The sequence below is a fragment of the Ovis aries genome, chromosome 7, assembly GCF_016772045.2.
Source record: "Ovis aries strain OAR_USU_Benz2616 breed Rambouillet chromosome 7, ARS-UI_Ramb_v3.0, whole genome shotgun sequence".
Taxonomy (NCBI): domain Eukaryota; kingdom Metazoa; phylum Chordata; class Mammalia; order Artiodactyla; family Bovidae; genus Ovis; species Ovis aries.
Window position 1 is genome coordinate 82,161,136 of NC_056060.1, and position 23,607 is coordinate 82,184,742.

Genomic DNA, 23,607 nt, shown 5'->3' on the forward strand with positions numbered 1-23,607 from the left:
AATTCAAGCCCCCATGTAGGGAAATAATTAAATTAGGTCTGCAGGATAAGCCATCCACTCAACACTCTCCTGCATCCAATATGAGCCTTGTTTCCAAAGCTTTAAGCCCCAGGGACATTCGGGCACATTCTGGGCAATGTCCTGGATGGAGTCAGAAGATTCCAGTGCTAGCCTTGCACTTGCTACCATTTGCTGTGTGGCCTTAGGCAGCTCACGGCAGCCCAGCCCCATCCCACCTTGGGAAAAGTTAAAGAGAGTCAGGCTCCACCTCTGGAGGTTCCAAATGAGAAGTTCTGAGAAGAACCCCAGGAATGTCTGTTTTTCATAAATAATCCTATCTGCACAGCAAAGGAAGCTATGAACAAAATGAAAAGGCAACCTATGGAATGAGAGGACACATTTGCACAGCATATATATAAGGAGTTCATATCCAAAATACATAAAGAACTCATGCAACTCAATAACAAAAAGACAAACGACCCAATTAAAAAAATGGTCAGAGGAGCTGAACAGACATTCCTCCAAAGAAGAAACACAATTGGCCAAAAGGTGCATGAACAGATGCTCAACATCACTAACCATAAGGGAAACTCAAATGAAAATAGCTGTTCTAACAGTGAGATACCTCCTCATACCTGCTAGAGTGGCTATTGTCAAAAAAATAAGAGATAACAAGTGCTACCGAGGATGCGGAGAAAAAGGGACACTTGTGCACTGTTGGTGGGAGATAAATTAGTGCAGCCACTATACAGAACAGTATGGAATCCCTCAAAAACTTAATAGAACTACCACAAGACACAGCAACTCCACTGTAGGGTATATATCCAGAGGATATGAAATCACTGTGTTGAAGAGGTACTTGGACTCCCATGTTCGTTGTTGTTGTTTACTTGCTAAGTCGTGCCCAGATCTTGCGACCCAATGGACTGGAGCCCACCAGACTCCTCAGTCCATGGGATTTTTCCCAGGCGAAAATACTGGAGTGGGTTGCCATTTCCTACTCCGGGGAATCTGCCCAACCCAGGATCAAAACCCTGTCTCCTGCATTGGCAGGTGGGTTCTGTACCACTGAACCATCACAGAAGCCCACTCCCATGTTCATTGCAGATTTATTTACAATAGTAAAGATATAGAAACAACCTAGGCTCCTGTCAATGAATGAAAGAAGAAAGCATAGTGTATATATACAATGGAATATTATTCAGCTGTAAAAAAGGAAGAAAATCCTGCCATTTTAGACAACATGGGTGGAATGAAATGTTAGGCAAATATACTGCATAATCTCACTTATATGTAGAATCTGAAAAAAAAAAAAAACACCCCAAACTCGTAGAAACAGAGAACAGATCGGTGGTTGCCAGATGCAGGGGTAAGAAGTGGAAGACATTGGTGAAGCTGGTCAAAAGGTATGAACCCCGCATTATAAGATAAGTTCTGAGGATCTATCTACAGCATGGAAACTATGGTTAACAATAAATGTGTTAGATATTGGAAAGTTCTAAGAGAGTAAATCTTATAAGCTCTCATCATAAGAAAAAAATTGTAAATATTCGAGGTGATAGATGTTAACTAAACTTATTGTGGTGACCTTTTCACAATATATACATGAATAAAATCATTCTGCTATATACCTTAAACTAACATAATGTTACGTGTAAATTAAATCTCAATAAAACTGGAAAAAATCCCAGGTCATTCTGATACACAGGCAGATAAGAACCACTGGCCTAGATGATTTCTGTGTTTTCTTTCAGCCTGAGAGCTGTACAGGGAGAGGGTTTGATTGAAGTCCAGAAAAGACACATAACTCCTCTCTACTTCTTCTCCAACCAAAGACACCTCCCTCCATCTTCCCCAGGGTGAAGGTCTTTGCACTGCTGTTTGGCTGCACCCAGAATTTTCCTAAACCAACTCCAACCCCTTCTGCTGGCTCTCTGCTTGCCGCCCGCATAAACCCATCCTGGATTCCCCTCCTGGAAAGCAAGTTGAGGGTTAAGGATGCTCCATGTTTACACAAAAAGAGAGAGAGACAGGTACACGCACAGGCACACATCTGTATGCCCGTGACTATGAGCTAATGTATTGAGTAAATGCTTCTATTCATGCAGCGCTTTGCCAAAGTGAACTCACTGAGCCTGCAGATGAATGCATCACATCAGAAACAATGGGGGAAACGCTGGGATCAAACCAAAAGATAAATTACAAATTGGATCAGAGGCTCTTCCTCTCGCTGTGCTGTGGAGGCACGTTATTAGCTGCCTGGACATGCCAAGTGACTGGCAACACTCACACACACCGACACACGCAGCATCCACAAGTCCCCTCCCCCGGTCCGGCACGAAGGCAGAGGTGACCTTGACACTTCTCACACTCCTAAGCCTTGAGCACTAAGACTCGTGACTGCACTCAGGACTCCGAGCTTTGGGCAGGAAAAAAACGAACTTTCCTTTTGGCTCTCTCCCACACGGTACCAGCTGGCGAGCCCACAGAACTTCTGCCAGTTCACTCACACAGCGTCCTGTGCCATCCCCGGTCCCTCCTGCCCCCTCCCGCCCCCTCCGCAGCCCAGCCTCAGGCTTGGCAGAAGAGGAATGGCCAGCCAGTTGGCCCCACAGAGGAAGGAGGAACTGGCAGAAGGCAGGCATGCATCTGCCCCCAAAGAATGTAGGTGGGAATGAGGCAGGATTTGGTGGCTGACCTGATAAACGACCCAGGGAGCCAGTTCTGATGGAAGGCACGTCCTGGGAAATTTACGTCTATAAGTATTTCTTGTGATTGGCCATGTGGCCGGTGTGGGGCTGGCTGCCAACCTTACAGAGTTGAGGAGAAGTGGTTCTGTCCTCAAAGACCACACCTTCTGGTGGGAGGTACAGACAAGGAACTAACCAAATGGCAACAAAGCCAAGGGCACAAGTACAAAAAGCACACCCACTGCAAGCAGCTAATTCTATCTGGGAAGAGATGAGGAAGCGGGTAGCTGACCTGTTCAGGGAGCAGGGAGTGGACCCCCATGACTGGAGCGTGCAGAGTATGGAGCCTAGAGCTGGTGTGAAGGAAAAAGAAAGGTCAGAGCTAGACACCAAAGAAAGATGTCGTGATGCCTCAAACCAGGGTAGGGCCTGGCAGTGAGGAGGGAGGGAGCGGACAGACTCACAAAATGCTGGGGTAGACTGCAAAGTCCCTTGGTGACTCAGTGAATATGGGGGTTGGAAATCGAGAAATGCATACTGAATATTTCAGAGGATTTTAATCAGAACAGAAGAAGGGTGTGGAGTCAGTAGACCTAAGGCTGATCCAAAAGGGGACTTCCCTAGTGGCCCAGTGGTTGGATCCCATGCTTCTACTGCAAGGGGCGAGAGTTTGATCCCTAGGCAGGGAACTAAGATACCACATGCCTCACAGCCAAAAAAATTTTTTTAAATTTTTTGTTTAAAGACTGATTCTAAAGGGGGAAGCTAGGAGCAGGTTTCCTGGGCACAAAAGCCGTGAAGGGAGTGAAATGATAAGAGATAGTGTTTAGAAATTTTGGAGTTTATTGTGTCAGAGCGGGGAGCAATTTTGAGGCAGCCAGGGTATGGCTGTAGCTGAAGTGGAGAGGAGCAGGAAGGACATGTGCAGGAGATAGGGGTCATGCCAGGGATGCTGAGGTCACTTGGAAGGACAGCAGAAGTGCAGTGGAGGACGAGCCTAGGAGTCGGGGAGTCCTTGTCCCAGGGGAATACAGAGATGTGACCCAGGGGCCCATGGATGTTGTTCCTTCCGAAGGAGAAGGTTCTGGGACAGAGATCACAAGTGGGTAGCCGGACGGCAGCTGTGAGGGGGGTGGGCATGTCTGCCTCCAGATTCATCCAGTTGCCTGCAGAAGTGCACCTGGGGTGAGCCCTTCTCCACACCTCCATCGCTTCCAGCAGTAAGCCAGTCCCCTTGGGAAGCCCTGCGGTGTGCGGGGCTCGGCCTAGAGCAGTCCTCGGGCAGCGTGGCTTCTGCTCGGGACCTCGTTCCCATCTGCCCGGCTTCTCTCTGGAAAGTCGTCCTGCGGCCGCCCAGGCTCCCCGTCCAGATCTTCACGGGCCATCTGTGGGCTTGCCTCTCGGGAAAACAGTCTGATGACGATATCCCTTTGACTTCTCAGTCATTAGACCCCTCAAGGGGGTTCAAGGTGACCTGCCTCATATCCAATTTCAGCCTCCTGAACACAGCTGAGGGAGGAGTCTCAGCTCTTTCCTCAGGGCTGAGGTTCTCCTGCCACCTTTTCTTTCTCCTCCACACAAGCAGCACATGCTTTATACTCCCAGCTTTTCCATGTAAGGCTTTTCCTCCAGTCCCTGGCCATGTGAAGGCGGGCATCTATGCGTGCAGCCCACCACATGTGGGGTTCCCGGCAACCAAACAAGATGGCGGTGTTCTCCTGCCCAGAGAGTGCACAGTCTTCATGGGATAACATCATCCTGTAATCTGTAACAGAAAGGAAAGAAGTGATGAGAGTTCATAGCAAATGGACCCTGATCTCCAACACAATTAATGCCATTCCTTGCAGAAAGCAGCTGACAGATCAGGTCACACTGGTAATCTCATACGATGCTTACTGCACCTTGAAGCATAAACCCTTTTGCCTGTTTGTTTCAGCCATTTGCACCAGACATGTCACTTCATTTGCAGACATGTCATCAGAGTGAGTATCTGGAACCATATAGGTTGGTGCTACAGGGCTGTCCTTAGACCGTGGTGTGGTCTCAACCACGCAAGCAGGCTGGGAGAGTGGGAACCTACCGCCCCTCTTTCTCACTATCAGTTGGGGCTTCTCAACGGCCCTGTTCTAGGCCCTCAGTGCCCCCTCAACCTGCTGTCCACTCTGCCTTGGAAAGAGTGAAAGACTTTCAGAGGAGATCTGAAATCAAGCAAGTATCATTCATGATATTAATTTCCACTGAATTCTAAACCAGGGCCCTGGTTTGAGGGCCTAAGATGTGCCTTATGCCCTTCAGATGAAATAAACACATGGGCTTTGTGACAGCATTGAACTTGGTTTAAAGAACACCTCACTTCTGGAACCACTGGCATGATCTTAAGAGTGAGGCTGCTGGTAGAGGGCCCCCAGGGTCATGAGGCTGCCCCCCTTTTGTCTAATAAGGTCACCTTCATGCATATCTGTACTGAACTTCCCAACACGGGGCTGTAACAGACAGAGGTATTATTGACACTAACAACAGAGCCTCAACTACCTCTGACTCAAGAGCAATTTCTCTTGCCCAGAATTCTATATTCATATGCATATGAAATTCATATTGCTATGAAAATTTTCTGAGCAAATACATTGAAAGTTTGAAAGAGTGGTCTACTGTGACTAAGTCCCAGATATTTGAACAAAACCACTTAAAGAAGAAACCTAATTCTCTACATTTAAATACAGCCAGGAGACTTCCCCAGTGGTCCAATGGTTAGGAATTTTCCTTCTGATGCAGAGGATGCAGGTTCAATCCCCGGTCCAGGAGCTCGGATCCCACACGCCTCATGACCAAAAATAAACAACAACAACAACAACAAAAAAAAAAAAACAGAAAACAGAAACAATATTGTAACAAATTCAGGAAAGAGTTTTAAAATGGTCCACATCAAAAACAAAGAGAAAAACGGAGCCAGAGTCCTACATCCTTGCAGCGTTTGCCAGCTCTTAGAACCCACCTCTTACCTATCTCTCCCCCACCCTCCCTCCCTCCACAAGTGGCCCGTTTGGGCCCCACCTCTGAAAACACATGCATTTAGTGCAGGTTCGTTTTCCAGCGTGACCGGGCAATAGCCGAAATGTCACCAGGAAGCATCTAGACAAGCACAATTTAAAGAAAACTGTGTTAGGTTGCCCATGTCTATAATAAAAACTTGCCCAGGGAGAAGTGTTTTCATACCATGCACCCCTCTAAACCAAAGCCCCACCTACCACCCAAGGAAGATGACTTATGTGTCCCCATGTCCTTGAGAGAAGCCCAATGCAGCCCCTATAGGAGAAACCATTTCCTCATGTCACTGAGCTGCTACTGCTAGGTCTGAACAACACAAGAACAGCTCAGATTAGTGGCGATCTAACTCCAGGCCATCAGCTCCAGTTACAGAGGGATGTTGTTTTCAACCCCCCCAACCATATCCTGATTGAATTAGAAGTTGGAGTGTGTCACCTTCAAGCCAAGCACAGAGGCTCAGAGAGTGGTCTGGGAATCCGCACAGGGTAAAAGCTACTCCCCTGCCTCCGGGGGCCAGAACTCTTGACCCTCAACCGCTTGTCCTTTACCGCAAGTGGCTGAAATTAGCTAACTCCCTTCACACCTGGATTCTGACTTATAACTGGTCTACTCCTTTGTCATGGCCAATCTACTGCTCTGACCATTAGAATTTAATTTTCCTCATTCGAAAGACACTCATTTTACCCCTTTGGAAAGGAAAGAGCTCTTTGAATTTTTCTTTGGTTTGGGAGGACCTTCGCTATCTTCTGGGACACATCCACGTCCTCCCGTTCTCATAGGAAATGCCTTGATGATACCCACAGACCCCACTTCCTAGCACCTGGGAGTCAGCCTCTGGTGCCCCCTCTCCTCCAGGCTTCACACCCCATCTGATATCCAGTCCTGGGAATTCTGCTTTTCTCCCCTGAGGTCCAGAATGAGGCTAGTTGCAGTCACATTTCTGTCTCAGACAGAAGACTTCCAGCACTATCCAAATATATTCATTTCCTGCTTCAAACACCTTGGTGGCTCCCGATGGGCATCAGAATTCGCTCAGTTCAATTCTGCAAATGTGTATCTTGTACTCACAACACGTCAGCCTAGTGCTTAGGATATAAAGGCACGCTAAGCAGGTCCGTGCCCTGAAAGGATTTGCAGCAGTCTGCCAATGGGATGGGCACTCACACAAATGTGGCTTCATGTGAAAAGCACTCAAGTGAAAGGAATCATAAAACATCTTGGAATTCTGGGAGTCAGGGATTAGGGGAAACTACAGAAGACTGGGACATTTGAGCTGAGGCTCAGGGGGTAAGTAGGCATTTGTCGGAAGGACACTGATGAAAGGCGTGCTGAGGGGTCTTTCAGGAAAAAGAAACGACTTGGGCAAAGGCATCAAATTATGGAAGCCCAAATGGTTCAGGACCTCTGAATGAGCAGTCATTGCCCCTGGCCTCCACTGTCACATGTCACACGTACCATCTTTGGCAGAAAACCTTCAAGATTAGGACAGAGAACAGCACTCCCCCAGCTGCCACACCAGGTGGGAAGCCAGTCATTCAAACAACAAACCCAGTGCAGAACGCTAAAGGGTCCCTACAGACCATGCAAGGGGCTATAGAAGGGCAGAAAGAGGAGGAAATGTCTGGCCCTGATTCTCAGAGACACTGAAGAGAAACCCGTGGATCAGTCTCTGGTGGCATCTCTCTTGGCATGAGGCACTCCTGTGGTCCTCGGAGAGTGATATCCAGTGACGATGACCACTGATGCCCTGGAGACTCTTCCCTTAGAATGCTCTGCTCAGCACCAAGCAAGTGCCACAGGGGACCCGCGACGGACAGAATTGGGCCTTGGCCCTGAGGCAGGATACTCAGAATCTCAGTGCAAAGATGAGGCCCATGCAGAACACCGAGTGGGAAGGAGCGTATGAGGACGAAGTGAGTATGTGACAACTGCAGGCCACTGCAGTAACCGACTCTTCGAATAGTCACCATGTGGGCTGGCATCATCGGGGTGGGCCCAAGGAGCAGTTGAGTCAGGCTACAGACTGAACCAGGGAGGCTGAGTGGGAATGGGGCAGTAAGAAAGAAAGGTGAAGAGCAGTCTGAGGGAACACCGTCGGCTAATGCACGAACGTGGACCCAAAGCCCCTCAGAACAGGAAGACATCCTGAGGCTCAGCCATCCGAATTCTCGGCCATCACAAAACCCCCCTGCAGAACCCCGACCATCCAGGCTGCTGTCAGGGCACAACAAAGAGAAACTGAATGGAGAGACCAGGCAGCCAACCCGTATGTCCCTGTGCTGCCTCTCCTGATAGACTTTCCTCCAAGGGGCCAGCATCCTAAATCTCAAAACATCTTGCTTTGGGACTCAAGGGACAACCCTCCCCGCCAACCCTCTATCTTAGCAAAAATGCCATCCCCACCCCCAACCAGGGTGACAGCTTTGCCCTGCAGGACAGAAGCAATCAGCCGCCACCCTCGGCATCCATATTCATGGGAATCGCTCAGGCTCTGACCTGTAAAACCCTGTGTGGGCTGTCAGCCGGGGAGCCGGGGCTGATGGTCCCCAGAAGTGCACTTCAGGAATGAGCCCACAGCCATCTGCCTCTCCTCCAAGTAACTCGGGGCCCTGGGAGGAATAAACAGCTGTTGTCACTGCCATCCCAGAGAAGCAGGAAATAGGGCAAGGAGGCAGGGGGCGGCACCTTTCAGAGCCCACGCAGCTCCTGAGAGTGTTGGAAGGTTATTAGTGTGGCTATAATCAGGCCGTTAGCCAAATGCAGGTGGAGAATGAAGTGGCTCTGAAATTGCTTTCCAGAGAAAGCGGAGCCTGCAATGGTATTAATATAATCTATGCATACGATCTCTTTCAAGTAGTTCTTCAGCTTCCTACACAACCAAGAAGCTAGGAGTCGGGTTCCCAGCTAAACTGGGGTAAGAAATGTGCGCTTCTCTGAACTGTCTCTTCCACCTGCCCTGTGAGAGCCAGTCTGAGCCATGAGGTCCTTGTCATATGCCCAGTCGGGGGCCAGAGACCCTGGGGGCTCATTCACAGGCAGGTGGTCTCATTCTGTGGGCAGTGTGCTGTGCCCATTCTGGCCAGCCCGGCCCCTGCAGGCTTCCCAAAGGGACTCAACAGAAGCCTCCTTTCAGGGGACAGTATGCTGATGAGAAGAGGGGGTCCTTAGCATCCCCTGTAGACAAAGCCTCCTGGAGTCCAGGGCCTCTTCTTCTGAGCCTGCGAAAAGAGGACAGAGTGTCCCCACCTGCTCTTCCTTGAGGATCCTTGTCTTCACTCGTGGCACCCCCAGCCATCCATGTCACCAAGTCTTAAGGCTGAGTCTCATTCTCTCCGTCATCCTTCTCCACAGCCAATCAGATACAAATTCTATCCCTGTATCAGTTCTACCCAACCACCCTCCTCCTCCCCGCTTGCCCTCCAGTTGCTTCTGGCTCCCACTGCGCAGCCTACCTGGCCCCCTGCATGCAGTTCCATCTCTCTCCAAGCCATTTTTCATGCTGTAGCCATGATCATCTCCCAGACATTTCAGGGCTGATCCTCCAATACCGCTGATCAATCTTCCATAGCTCTTGTCCTTAGGACATTGTCCAAATGCTTTATGTGACTCTCCACGAGCCTATGCCTTGAAAGGGTTCATGGTGCCCCGGAAGGTCTGCTTTTGCTCCCCAGCAGGCTGTGCACATGGCTCCACCTCTGCCCAGAATGCTTTCCTTTCTCCTCCCTTCTCGACTAAATCCTCTTCTTCCTTCAGAGCATGGCTCAGGTGTCCCTTCCCCCGACTTCAAAGCCTTCTCTGATCCCTCCTCCCCCCAAGTTTGGGATAAGGGCCCCTTTTCAAGGACTTGCTGCAGTGGATGACAGGTACACCTCTCTCCCCTGCCTGTCTCTGGGCTCCTTCAGGGCAAGGATGCTCTTGTAGGTAATTCTGTCTCCCTTATGGCTATCATAGCACACAGCACTTAAGAAGCATTTCAAAAGCATCAAATGGTGGAATTCATAAAATAATGGAAGAGGCTGAAAAATTGTTCAGGGACCCAAAGGGCCAACCCCGTGGAATGAGTATAGCTGGAGATTAAGATGGGAGAATTGGGGACTTCCCTGCTGGTCCAGTGGCTAAGACTCCACACTCTGAGTACAGGGGGCCCAGGCTTGATCCCTGGTCAGAGAACTAGATCCCATATGCCACAACTAAGAGTTCACAAGCTGCAACTAAATATCCCGCATGGCACACGAAGACCCAAGAGCCCACAACTAAGACCCAGCATAGCCAAATAAAGAAATAAATATTTTTAAAAAGATGAGAGAATCACACATGCAAACCACACACGCAGAACTAAGAAATGTTTTCAGATGGGGTCCCTTCAGCTTAAACTCAAAATCCCCTACACGTCTGAGGGATGTGTTCCCCCTGATGTGCATTCAGTTGCCCAGTCGCCCAGTCGCTCCGACTTTTTTGCAGCCCTTTGGACTGTGGCCTTCTAGGCTCCTCTGTCCACAGGATTTTTCAGGCAAGAATACTGAAGTAGGTTGCCATTTCTTCCTCCAGAGGATCTTCCTGACCCAGGAACTGAACTTGCATCTCCTGCATTGCAGGCAGATTCTCTATTGCTGAGCCATCGGGAAAGCCCCCTAGTCCCATTCAGTCTGGTGTGCTGACTCTTGGTTCTGTGAGTCTTATCACTGACCAAGGAGGAACCTTCCATAATGAGCACGTAGGTGTAGCCCGACTAGTGTCGGATGAATAACTTGGCCATGATGCCAGGACTAGGATCATAACCATAGCCTCCAGCCCACATAGTCCCCTTACCACATCATATTTGATGTGCTGGGATGTGTTTTTCAACCCTGGGTTGGGTAAAATAACCTCTGACATAGTCACTGTATTCAAAGTAGTCTGATGGAAGTGAACTCAGAAGACAGTCTTCTGAGCCTGTATTTTCTGGTTTCAAGATCAAGTGGAGGCAATTGAATTATACCGACTCACAAAAGTAGAAACTACTCTGTCTAGCTCAGCCTTTTTCCTGGGCCAGTTTTTCTGTCAATCCACGTTAGTGCCCCCAGCTCTCCCCAGGTCGCTTTCCCAAGCTGGCAGATGTTTTCAATACAATGCTGGCAAAAATGACATACAGATGGTCACCCATATGGTGCCAGTTTGGATCTGACTCCTGGAGAAAATTCTGGAAGCCCACTCAGCTATGAAGGACACCCACCAGCTTCCTGCACTGCGTCCAAAGCTGACTGCTCACAGGGACACAGGTGGGAAGCAGGTGTTTCACATGAGCGGGCCACCCTCTGCTTATCACCACCAATCAAGCTAGCGGTGCAGGAGACAACAAAATGAGACAGAGTCATCATCCAGGAGATGAAATGAGCTGGTGGCCAAAGCATGGGGGGGCTCTGAAGTCCCAGAACATAAATGGTCATATTTCAGGCACGTTTTGCTTCAGAGACTTCAGGTTTTGCCAGACACTTGGAGACAGAGTGTGAGGGTCTTCAGATTTAATTCCAGTTGATGCAATTTCTAGGGGTGTTCAATCAATTACATTCCATCTAGCCAGCATCCGCAACTGCCAAAAACAGACTCAGTCAGCCAATCGTTCAATGCTTACTGAGCTTCCAATATGTGCCAGGCACTTACAAGACACCTACCATGTGCTAGGCGCTGTGCTGTGTCTGGGGACAGAATGGCAAACAACTACCATGAAGGTCATCCTTTTTAGAGACTTACATTCCTGTTAGGGGAAGACAGAGAGACAAACAAACAAATGAGAAAGTGTTACATAAGTAATAAGGATGATGTGATAGAGGGTAACTGGTGGCTGCTTTAGACTGGGTACCTAAGAGGGTCCTCTGTGAAAAGCTGACACTTGAAACTCTAATCTGAATGACAAAGAGGAACAAACTAGGCACACAAGCATCGAAGGAATAGTGCAACGGCTCAAGGTGAGACGGGTTGATGCCCAAAGATAGTTGGAATCGCAGTATCCTGACAATGAGTGGGGCTACAGAGTAGAATTCTGCTCGACAGTGGGAAGGTCCAGAAAATGATACAGACATGGAGTGAAAGCATCACCACATTTAGCCAAGAGAGTCTGGAGAAGGCAGGGATTGACAGTGACTAGCCCAACAATATTCACCATTGAGATACTCAGAATTCTAAGAGGGATTCACACCAAGAGTAGGCTGGGCATTGGATCATGGAGACAGGGAGAAAAGCCAGGTCTTGGGGCACTGGGTCAAGGCTACTGAAGTGAACAAGTATAGGAGAGACTGGAGCTGAAGTCTGAAGGATAGGGTTGAACCAAGCCCAGGGTCAGAATCTAAAGGATCAGGGCTGACAGCCAGAATAACTCAGATCAGGAATTCAGGATGCAGTCAGGAGCCAGACATGAAGCCAAATAGGAAGAAACCCAAAGATCATGACACTTCCATTTCCAGGAAATTCGGTATATGCCTCCTGTTGGGAAAGGTGTGAATTCAAGACTTCAGCTAATCTCAGAATACTGCTGCTGCTGCTGCTGCTGCTAAGTCACTTCAGTCGTGTCCAACTCTGTGCGACCCCATAGATGGCAGCCCACCAGGCTCCCCCATCCCTGGGATTCTCCAGGCAAGAGCACTGGAGTGGGTTGCCATTTCCTTCTCCAATGGTTGAAAGTGAAAAGTGAAAGTGAAGTCGCTCAGTTCAGTTCAGTTCAGTTGCTCAGTCGTGTCTGACTCTTTGCGACCCCATGAATCGCAGCATGCCAGGCCTCCCTGTCCATCACCAACTCCCGGAATTCACTCAGACTCACATCCATCGAGTCGGTGATGCCATCCAGCCATCTCATCCTCGGTTGTCCCCTTCTCCTCTGGCTCCCAATCCCTCCCAGCATCAGAGTCTTTTCCAATGAGTCAACTCTTCGCATGAGGTGGCCAAAGTACTGGAGTTTCAGCTTTAGCATCATTCCTTCCAAAGAACACCCAGGGCTGATCTCCTTCCGAATGGACTGGTTGGATCTCCTTGCAGTCCAAGGGACTCTCAACAGTCTTCTCCAACACCACAGTTCAAAAGCATCAATTCTTCGGCACTCAGCTTTCTTCACAGTCCAACTCTCACATACATACATGACCACAGGAAAAACCATAGCCTTGACTAGACGGACCTTAGTCGGCAAAGTAATGTCTCTGCTTTTGAATATACTGTCTAGGTTGGTCATAACTTTTCTTCCAAGGAGTAAGCGTCTTTTAATTTCATGGCTGCAGTCACCATCTGCAGTGATTTTGGAGCCCCCAAAGAGAAAGTCAGCCACTGTTTCCACATCTATTTGCCATGAAGTGATGGGACTGGATGCCATGATCTTAGTTTTCTGAATGTTGAGCCTTAAACCAACTTTTTCACTATCCTCTTTCACCTTCATCAAAAGACTCTTTGGTTCCTCTTCAGTTTCTGCCATAAATGTGGTGTCATCTGCATATCTTAGGTTATTGATATTTCTCCCAGCAATCTTGATTCCAGCTTGTGTTTCTTCCAGCCCAGCATTTCTCATGATGTACTCTGCATATAAGTTAAATAAGCAGGGTGACAATATACAGCCTTGACGGACTCCTTTCCTGATTTGGAACCAGTCTGTTGTTTCATGTCCAGTTCTAACTGTTGTTTCCTGACCTGCATACAGGTTTCTCAAGAGGCCGGTCAGGTGGTCTGGTATTCCCATCTCTTTCAGAATTTTCTACAGTTTCTTGTGATCCACACAGTCAAAGGCTTTGGCATAGTCAATAAAGCAGAAACAGATGTTTTTCTGGAACTATCTTGCTTTTTCGATGATCCAGAGGATGTTGGCAATTTGATCTCTGGTTCCTCTGCCTTTTCTAAAACCAGCTTGAACATCTGGAAGTTCACGGTTCACGTATTGCTGAAGCCTGGCTTGGAGAATTTTGAGCGTTACTTTACTAGCATGTGAGATGAGTGCAATTGTGTGGTAGTTTGAGCATGCTTTGGCATTGCCTTTCTTTGGGATTGGAATGAAAACTGATCTTTTCCAGTCCTGTGGCCACTGCTGAGTTTTCCAAATTTACTGGCATATTAAGTGCAGCACTTTCACAGCATCATCTTGTAGGATTTGAAATAGCTCAACTGGAATTCCATCACTGCCACTAACTTTGTTTGCAGTGATGCTTCCTAAGGCTCACTTGACTTCACATTCCAGGATGTCTGGCTCTAGGTGAGTGTGAGTGATCATACCATCATGATTATCTGGGTCTTGAAGATCTTTTTTTGTACAGTTCTTCTGTGTAGTCTTGCCACTTCTCTTTATTATTTTCTGCTTCTGTTAGGCCCATACCATTTCTGTCCTTTATTGAGCCCATCTTTGCATGAAATGTTCCCTTGGTATCTCTAATTTTCTTGAAGGGATCTCTAGTCTTTCCCATTCTGTTCTTTTCCTCTATTTCTTTGCATTGATCGCTGAAGAAGGCTTTCTTATCTCTTCTTGCTATTCTCTGGAACTCTGCATTCAGATGCTTATATCTTTCCTTTTCTCCTTTGCTTTTCACCTCTCTTCTTTTCACAGCTATTTGTAAGTCCTCCCCAGATAGCCATTTTGCTTTTTTGCATTTCTTTCCCATGGGGATGGTCTTGATCCCTGTCTCCTGTACAGTGTCATGAACCTCATTCCATAGTTCATCAGGCACTCTATCTATCGCTCAGTCATGTCCAACTCTTAGCGACCCCATGGACTGCAGCCCACCAGGCTCCTCCGTCCATGGGATTTTCCAGGCAAGAGTACTGGAGTGGGGTGCCATTGCCTTCTCCGAATCTCAGAACACTACTGGTCCCCAAATCTATACTTGCAATGTACACATTTCTTTTGAAATGTAGTCCCAACTTTCCAAAAGTCTTAGGAAGTTCAAGCTCAACTTTTCCAAGTTTAAACTCCCTCCTACCCCCTTCAAATCACCTCCTCTTTCTGAATTCCTCTCTGCTCACAACCAGGGAGTGAGACATCATCCACTACATGTTTGCATTTTCCATGAAGCAGCCTCTTAGATGATGATTGGCATAAGGAGACGTACCAGAAAGTGTTCCTGGCATCTCCACCTGTGGAAGGAAAGGCTGAAAAGCAGGATTGAGCAAAGAAGATGTTGAACTCCAGTGAAGCCTCAACCACGGTTTCAGAGCCCACCTCTCAGGGGGCTCTGATGCTGCAAGGCCCTCAGAGTTGTCTCAAGGCGGGTCTGAGATGTTGCTTCTATACCCTAATGTTGTCGTTGGATGCAAGCTATCTAGGAAAGAGATGAGAACTTGGACAAGTTAACTATTTTCAGCTGAGGGCACTTCTCCCAGCAGTGAGAGGACCAAGTCCTTCAGCCCTAGAGTTCCAAGTGGTACATCGAAGCGTCTACTTCTTTTTGCCTTACTCCTACCAACCCATGAGGGATGAGATGTGCCCAGGGGGTCTACCTTCCATACATATCTCCCACCCATCCTCATCCTCTTCTTTCCTTCCACCTTCCCACTAGTTCAAGACTCACAGTTTCTCAGCTGGGCTAGGTCTTTATCCGGCTGGCCCAGGCCCTCTCTCATCTATACTCCACATGGCTGCCATACGGCTGTCGTATGTTTCCAAGACAAATCTAAGCCCATTATTCTACAATGTGAAACTCTTCAGCAGTTATCTTCAGAATACAATCCGAGTTCTCTACAGGATTAAATCTGAATTTCAGATCACAGAATTGCAGATCCTTCATGACCTGGCCGCGATGACACCTGTGTCCTCCTCTCTCCACACCCCCATCCCTGGACTCTACCTTCAGTCTTTCTTCATGACTCAGAGTTCCCTAAAGGTTCCTTTGGACACGTAGCTCTTTGGGCCAGAAAGGCCTTTCCAGTCTCCACCCCTCTGACTTGTAGGACTCACTGCAGGGCTCACTCTGTCCTGAAACAATAGAGCCACCGTGATCCATCCACAGCTCCCCCTGACCCCTAGGTCACCTTGGTCTTCCCTCTACCCCAATACTCACAGCTCTCTCATAATGACCTGATGCCTTGTGCTGCTTGCCTGTGACACACTGAGATTCTTAAGAACAAAGACTGTGTCATAGTCTTCATTCCATCCCCTAACCCTGTCACAGTACATGGCACATAACAGGCACTTAGTACATATCTGACAAATGAATCAAGTGGTCAACCAAGGAGAATAAGAGAGTAAGTTAGTAATGTTTCTATTTAATATCAAAACAAGATGCTTTAAGGACAGAGTATAGAGACACAGTAGCCACAAGGAAAGGACAGAATGAATTGTCATCCAGGGCAACAGCTCCCAGAGGGTGTTAGGACTGTGTGCAGCTGCGAAGACCCGTCATCCCTGAGCATGGGTTTAAGCAAAACAGAGGGTCAGCAGTGTCTCTGTGTTTCTGAGATGCGAGGTCTATGTCTGTGAGAGGCCTACTGCAAACCACCTAATACTCATGCCAAACCCCTTCTCGCACTTCCTGGACTGCAGAGACTGAAACCACACCATTTCTAGACTCCACGTGACCTACTTTCCACCAGATAATCAGAAAATGGAAGTGAGTAATGTGAGGCGGCAGCCGTGTGCTAGGAGGTCAGGACGGGTGGCAGAGATGCTGGGTATTTGGGGAAAACTGTCGTGGAATTTCTGCTGCCTGGTCCCTACCTCAGAGAGAGGGGAAAGTCGGTGTAGGTGGACCCAGCATGGGTTTGTGCTCCAAAAGTCATTGGGTGTTTTTCCTGAGTGGTTTCCTTACTCTTCAGTAAAACTGATACCACATCTTTTAATAAACCCCTTAACTGAACAGTACAACCAGTTATGAGCAAGCCTGCAGATTTTCCTTGGGAAGGGGTTCATCCTTGGGGGAGAAGCAGTGATGTGATAAACTTAGCCCAGCGAGAAAACCTCTGTCATCAGAAGGCTAATTCTGTCCTTCAGTTGTGTCTCTGGCCCAGCTCACCAAGACTCCATCTGAATCCCAGTAAGAACAGAACTGTCAGTAAAAATAGAAAGAACTGTCGACAAACACCGTATAACCCACTGAGGCATAGCCAGCCCAGCTTGGCTACCGTCCAACAGAGGAGAAAAATGGATGCTACCCCGCTTGGCTTCAAACGATTCTGCAGCTCTGCTATCCCAGAGGCTCCAAAGGCTTTCACTAGAGGAGGGCACCATCCCCCACCAAGGGATGGCAGTGACTTCATCTGATGTCCAGTGGGAGGCACTAGAGCTCAGGGAGCCCAGATTAGGAGCAGCGGCCATGCTGACTAGGGGAGGTCTTGTTTGTGAACTCAGGAGCAACTCTCCGGGGACTCCCAGGAATGCCTGGGCAGGGGAACTTGCTAGGGTACAGAGGTGAGACACCACCTGGGGACTGCCATGATACTGGGGGCACTCTTATCTGCAAGATGCTGTGGGAACTTCCCCTGGGAGTTCCCAGAGATACTTGGGGAAGATTTGTTTGTGAACTGATATTCGGGGTTCCCCAGGGGCTCTCATAAATGCTGTCAAGGGGTCTCTCATCTGCAAGCACATGCGGGGTGCCCTAGGGATTCCCAGAAAGACCAGTCAGTTATGAGCTCACAGAACCCATCCCTGGGGACTCCCACAACTACGTGAGAATTATGTGAGCCACTCCTGGGCTCCCAACATTCAGGGGGCCCTTCGCGGGGCTTAAGACATCCTGCATGATCAATCTGAGGCAGGATCCAGTGAAATCTGAGGATTGCAACCCATGGGACCTTTTTACCCACAGGCCCAGGTACATTTTGACATCCATTTTGATACGGAAAACAGCACCCCTCCCCCTACCCTAGGGTGACAAACTTATTATTGAGGTCTGGCAATTCTTTTTTTGAGGTTACTATCAAAACTTGCTGGCCTGGGAGCCATTTTAACCCTGGCTGGTGACCTTGCATATCACAGTTGTGCTCCATTAGGCAAAAAGTTACGATTTAAAGCTCAGAAGGCAAGCTTTTGTCCCTCTTTTTTGAGACTATGTTACCCTCTTACTATTTACAGAAATAAAGGCAAGCTTTCACAAAGTGGTTGGCCTGTGTGAAGGAAGGAGTGTGCAGGGTCCCCTGGGGTCCCGGGTGCCCCATGGAGCCAGCACCCCCCTCTGGTCAGCTGCTGGCACATTTCTCTCCTCCCCTGACTCCAACACTGAACACTCGTCTGCTGCAAGATCTCTGCAGAGTCGGGAAACATGACTCAGAAACCCATTTGAAAACAAAAAAGATGAATAAACAATTCACAGAAGAAGAAAGACAAATGACTACCAAACACTTGGAAAGGTATCCAACCACACTAAAAATTTAAGAAATGCAGCTTAAAATCAGCCACCATTACCACCTATTAAGTTAGTTAAAAAAAAAAAAAATGTTTTCAAGTAAGGATATTCAGAGCTGGCAGCAGTGGCATAAAGTGTGATTTTCACCTGCCACAGGTAACACTTTAAACTGGTTCAAACTTTTGGGGAAAATTTGGCGGTAGATAGCAAAAGCCCTTAATATGCACTAACTTTTGAACTTGTTACTCTGCTTCCAGGAATCTACCCTAAGGAGAAACCAGCTTTCTGTAAAATGATACATATTAGAATAATCACAAAATAAAAGTGGAAACAGAAATGTCCAATAAGAAGAGAATGATTTAATAAACAAAGACACATTAGTATGGCAGAATATTAACAAATAATAACTATGTTTTCAAACAAAGTAGTTTCATGAAAAACTGCTTACAATACAATATTAAGTTGGGAAAACACAAGGTTCAAAAACACATGGGACTATCTCACAAAAGACTTGACTCCAAAAAAAAACAAAATTAGAACTAAATAAGATGATAACCCAGTTAAAAAGTGGGCAAAAGATTTGATGACACTTCACAAAGGAAGTTATGCAAATGGCCAATAAGCACAAGAAAAAATGCTCAACCTCAGTAATCATCAGAGAAATGCAAACTAAAACAAAGAGATACCATCACACACCAACCAGAATGTCTAACACTGAAGAGATGCATAATACTAAGTATCTTGCAAAGACAAGGAGCAACTGGAAACCTCATTTATGAATGATAGGAATTAAATATATTCCAGCTTGGAGAGCAGTTTGTCAGATTCTCATAAAGTTAAGCATACTCTTAGCACAAAACCTAGCAAATCTACTCCTCAGTATTTAACCAAGAGAAATATAAGTATATGTCTACAGAAAAGTACTTGGCTATGAACACTCATTATCACTTCATCAAAGCTGACAACAACCCAAATGTTCACCAACAAATGAATGGGTGAATAAATTGTGGCATTTATTTATAATGGAATCATCTTTTAGTCGCTAAGTCGTGTCCGACAGACCCCATGGACTGTGGCCTGCCAGGTTCCTCTCTCCATGGGATTCTCTGGGCAAGAATCCTGGAGATTCCTTTGCCATTTCCTTCTCCAGGGGAATCTTTCCAACCCAGGAATGGAACCCAGGTCTCCTGCATTGCAGGCAGATTCTTCACTGACTGAGCTATTACTTGGCCATAAAAATAACACAGTATTGATATGTACAACAACCTGTAAGAATTTCCTAAACATGACACCAAGAAAACAAAGCCAGACACCAAAGTTTACGTACAATATGTAAATTACCCTGAACCTAAAATTCTGTACCTGACCCAGTAATCAATCTAGTGTTATGGTAGAAGAGCCAAGGACTCAAAAAATGTACTTGCCTTCACACAAAGTTTTTGGAAGTTACTTGATGTATTGCAACCAAACAGAAGCTTAAAAAAAGGAAAGCAGGCAATCTGTAAAAAAGAGGAAGTGTGCCAGGAAAAGAGTTTGAGGCTCTCAGCTGGGGCCATGCAGCAGGCTCAGGGGTGGTCAGTCTAGATGGGAGCAGGACAGAAGACCCTGGAGGAGAAAGAGCCTACAGGACAACAAACAACAAACCTCCAAGACAACAAACTGTGGATACCGGTTGGATGGAAAAGGTAGGATGAAATAGGGAATTCGGTAAAGACAGATGAACTAGACAATAAAAACCTAAGCAAACAGAGCTGTTCAAGCAGCAAGTGTACCCCAGGAGCACTGCATGGCTCTGCAGAGAACTCCAGGGACACAGCGCCAATGACATACACACTATTTACCGAGTTCTACTTTTCCAGATGAATTTATGGGAAAGATGGAAAACGTCATTGTCGTGGACCACCATGCACATAGGCGGTATGGGTGGTTTAGTTGCTGAGTCGTGTAACCCCATGGACTTGTAGCCCGCCAGGCTTCTCTGTCTGTGGGATTTCCCAGTCAAGAACCCTGGAATGGGTTGCCATTTCCTTCTCCAGCAGATCTTCCCGACCCAGGGATCAAACCCACATCTCCAGCATTGTAGGAGGTTTCGTGCATTGCAAGTGGATTCTTTACCAACTGAGCACCACCATGCACATGCTGACATGGAAGAAGCCAAAGTACTGTCAACAGAAGTTAATCCATGGAATATAGAGAAGAGAGCTGAAAAAGGATGTGTGTGTGTGTGTGTGTGTTTGGGGGGAGGGGTGTTAATATCCTCCCTGTAGAAAATGAAGCGTCAAAATAACTGTATACAGTTAATAAGCCAAGATTAAAAAGATATAAGTTTGATGCTTACAGTAAAAAGTAACCAACAGAGGAATTCCCACCATGGAGGAGACGAGGCCAGAGACACCACACTGTGAGAGCAGGAAGTCTAGCAGATAAAGTCTAACACTGATAAGCAGGAAATAGCGGTAGACCCTTGTCAACTGGAGATAGGCACTGACATAACCACCAGAAGAAAATACCAGAAGGACTAAAGGCAGCTGCCTCTGAGGATCGGAGCTGGGGATAGACTTTTCCTCCTAAGCAATCCTGTACTTGCCGTTTTTATTTAACCATGCGAACAATTAAAAAAGAAGTATTTAAAATAAGATACCCATAACATGCGCTTCCCTGATGACTCAGTGGTAAAGAATGGGCCTGCAATGCAGGAGACGCAGGTTCGGTCTCTGGGTCAGGAAGACCTTCTGGGGAAGGAAATGGCAACCCACGCCAGTATTCTTGTCTGAAAAAATCCCGTGGGCAAAGGAGCCTGGCAGGGTACAGCCCATGGAGTCAAAAGAGTCAGACACGACTTAGCAACTGAAAACCAACAACGCATAGCATATGATTGCCAATATTGTCAGTGCATATAAATAAATTCATAGAAAAAAGGACTGGAAGGCAGCACAGCAGCTAAGTCTGGGTAAAAATTTTACGATATTATTTTGCCTGTTGTTTAAGCTTTTCCATTTTTCCACATTTTCTATAAGCATCCATTATTTTTGTAAACATACAAAACATTATGGAAAGAATCAAAATGACTTTAGGGACAACTTTTAAATGATATTGGAAATGAAGTAAAGGAAACAAATTTGCACATAAAATGAGTATGATCATCTAACAATATGCATAAAAGTAGAAATACTTAAGAAAATATTACAGTAAATATCTCAGTGGTGAAATATGGGTGATTTCTTTTGTCTTATCTTTCCTTTTTCCCCACCCAATATGGTTTCTTCATAATAAGCATATGAAACCAGGTTTGGCTAGAGAACTAAATTTGATCCCTCCATTGGCTTCAGACCAAAAGAACTATGTAATACCTCTGGGGTGGTGCTGACACTTTGAAAGCCCTCACACTTGTGGCATTAATGGAACTAAATGCAAATGGGGTTCTCTGGTGACTGCTTCTAATTGAGCCTATTGGCTTTGGTCACCCCCTCAGCATTCATCCAGTGCCTACTGTGTCCTTTGACTTGCAGGAGGGGCTACATGGTTGTTGCAAACAGGAGGTGCTGGCAGACTCTGGTCTTAGGTGGCAGACCAGTTCACAGAAGAGAATAAACACCCACAGATGAAAACAGATGGAAAATGTGCCCAGAGCTACAACAAACAATCTAGCCTGAGTGATGGGTATCCTCTCCAGACCAGTGCCACCCTGGCATCCTTGGAGGAATCCTACATGGCAGGGTTCCTCTTCCTTCCTCCTAGAGAGCCTCTGGGAAGGCTGAGCCACAGGGGAAGCCCAAGAATACTGGAGTAGGTAGCCTATCCCTTCTCCAGCGGATCTTCACAACCCAGGAATCAAACCAGGGTCTCCTGCATGGCAGGTGGATTCTTTACCAACTGAGCTATGAAAGAAGCAAGTGAGTGAAATGAAGTCGCTCAATCGTGTCCGACACTTTGTGACCCCATGGACTGTAGCCTACCAGGCTCCTCCATCCGTGGGATTTTCCAGGCAAGAGTATTGGAGTGGGGGTTCCATTTCCTTCTCCAGGGGATCTTCCTGACCTAGGAATTGAACCCAGGTCTCCCGTATTGCAGGCAGATGCTTTACCGTCTGAGCCACCAGGGAAGTTCCCCTATGAAAGAAGCAAAGTAAATATAAAAAGATGTTAAATTGAAAGTTTTGCCAGAAGCACCATGATACAATCGACATGACACCCCAATTTGGTGCCAAAAGAAGAAGCACATTTTTAAGGGAAGATCTAAAAATTTGTTATGGAACTCAAACTTCTCACCTACACCCACGTTGAGGGCATAAAATACTCTGGCTTTTGCAGATTGAAGGAGAGAATTTGTAGAGAAGATTAATTTAGGGGAAAAAAAAGAAAAGCATTGATGTACTGTGAACTTCATCCCTACCAGGAGGGACAGTGAGAAGTTGCCATGTCTCTTCTCAAATATAGTGAAGGGGACTTCAGGGGAAAAGCTTGGTAAGCATCCTTTGTGATTCAGGGGACAGAGTGAACCCAGGTTGGATTCCTGCCTGGAAAGCTAAAAGGCAGGGATAGATGGGCTGGCTGGCTGCTCCCACCATGGCGGGAAGGAGATATTTCTGCCGCTTTGGGACTCACCCACAAACTCCCAGAGTGGCTCTGGGCAGGGACACCTGGGTGTCTCCCTTGGATTAGATGTGAGCCACTGGTGCAAGAGAGTGGGTGTGGTCACCTTGGACCAATCCAAGAGAAGCCTTCCCAAGAGGTGAACAGTTCTCAGCAGGGAGAAGCTGAAATGGTCACCAGGTCCTGTGAGCTATGGGAAGAGTTCTGTGATGAGCTAGAGGAGACTGACTGTCCTGGACAAGAGACCTGCAGCAGACAGTCCTGGTGATGGAGAGCCTCCTATGGACCAATCATGAAAGAACATCAGTCTTCCCTACAGCCAGTCAAGCAAGAGCCTCCCTGCCCCTCTCCTTTCTTCTCCCCTGCCTGCTCCATTTCAGGACCTTAATTCCACCTGGGGGACTAGAGGAGGCGGAATCAGGAAAGGAAGAAGAAACTCTCTGTTCCCACACTTGTATCACCCACAGGCTTCCCACCTGTAGTAGCCCTGGCTATTGAGTTGTGGGGTTTGGGTAATTGCATGGGTCTCAGCATTCTAATATCTGGGTTGAGACACTATCCGATGACTTAGCATGACTGCAGGAATTTTTATTATAATAGAGGGTGCAAAAAAGTCATGGAACTGCATGAGTTCTTGTCTAGGGTAAGGAAAAAATTTTCCTCCATGAGTACATTTGAAAAGGACAATAGAAATAAAAACAATGTTGCTTTATACTTACATCTCAAGATTCTTGCTCTTTCAAAGTCCATATCACCCATTCTGCCATGGAATCATGACTTCTCAAATCCAAAGAGTGCCCTGCCTTATAGCTGAATTCAGTTAGAGTCCTTTATATAGAGATACAGGCTAACTACTAAAAATGTTCCAAGGGACAGAAGAGGAGAATGTGAGGAGGATTGTGAATGTGGGAAATCCTACAAAGGAAGATATGAGGCTGTTCAAGCAGCCATTACTGTTCTCAGGATCTGGATATTCTGCAGTGCCAAGACAGGAAG

At 47.0% G+C, this 23,607-nt stretch overlaps 1 long non-coding RNA gene across 1 annotated transcript; it reads right to left on the reverse strand.

Annotated features, from left to right (window-relative positions):
• Positions 1 to 3,510: 3,510 nt before the first annotated feature.
• LOC132660079 (uncharacterized) lies at positions 3,511 to 22,595 on the reverse strand. Its single transcript, XR_009601291.1, has 2 exons — positions 21,976 to 22,595; positions 3,511 to 4,455 (listed from the first exon to the last, which is right to left on the reverse strand). It is a non-coding gene; the product is annotated as an uncharacterized LOC132660079 (long non-coding RNA).
• Between the last annotated feature and the right edge of the window lie 1,012 nt (positions 22,596 to 23,607).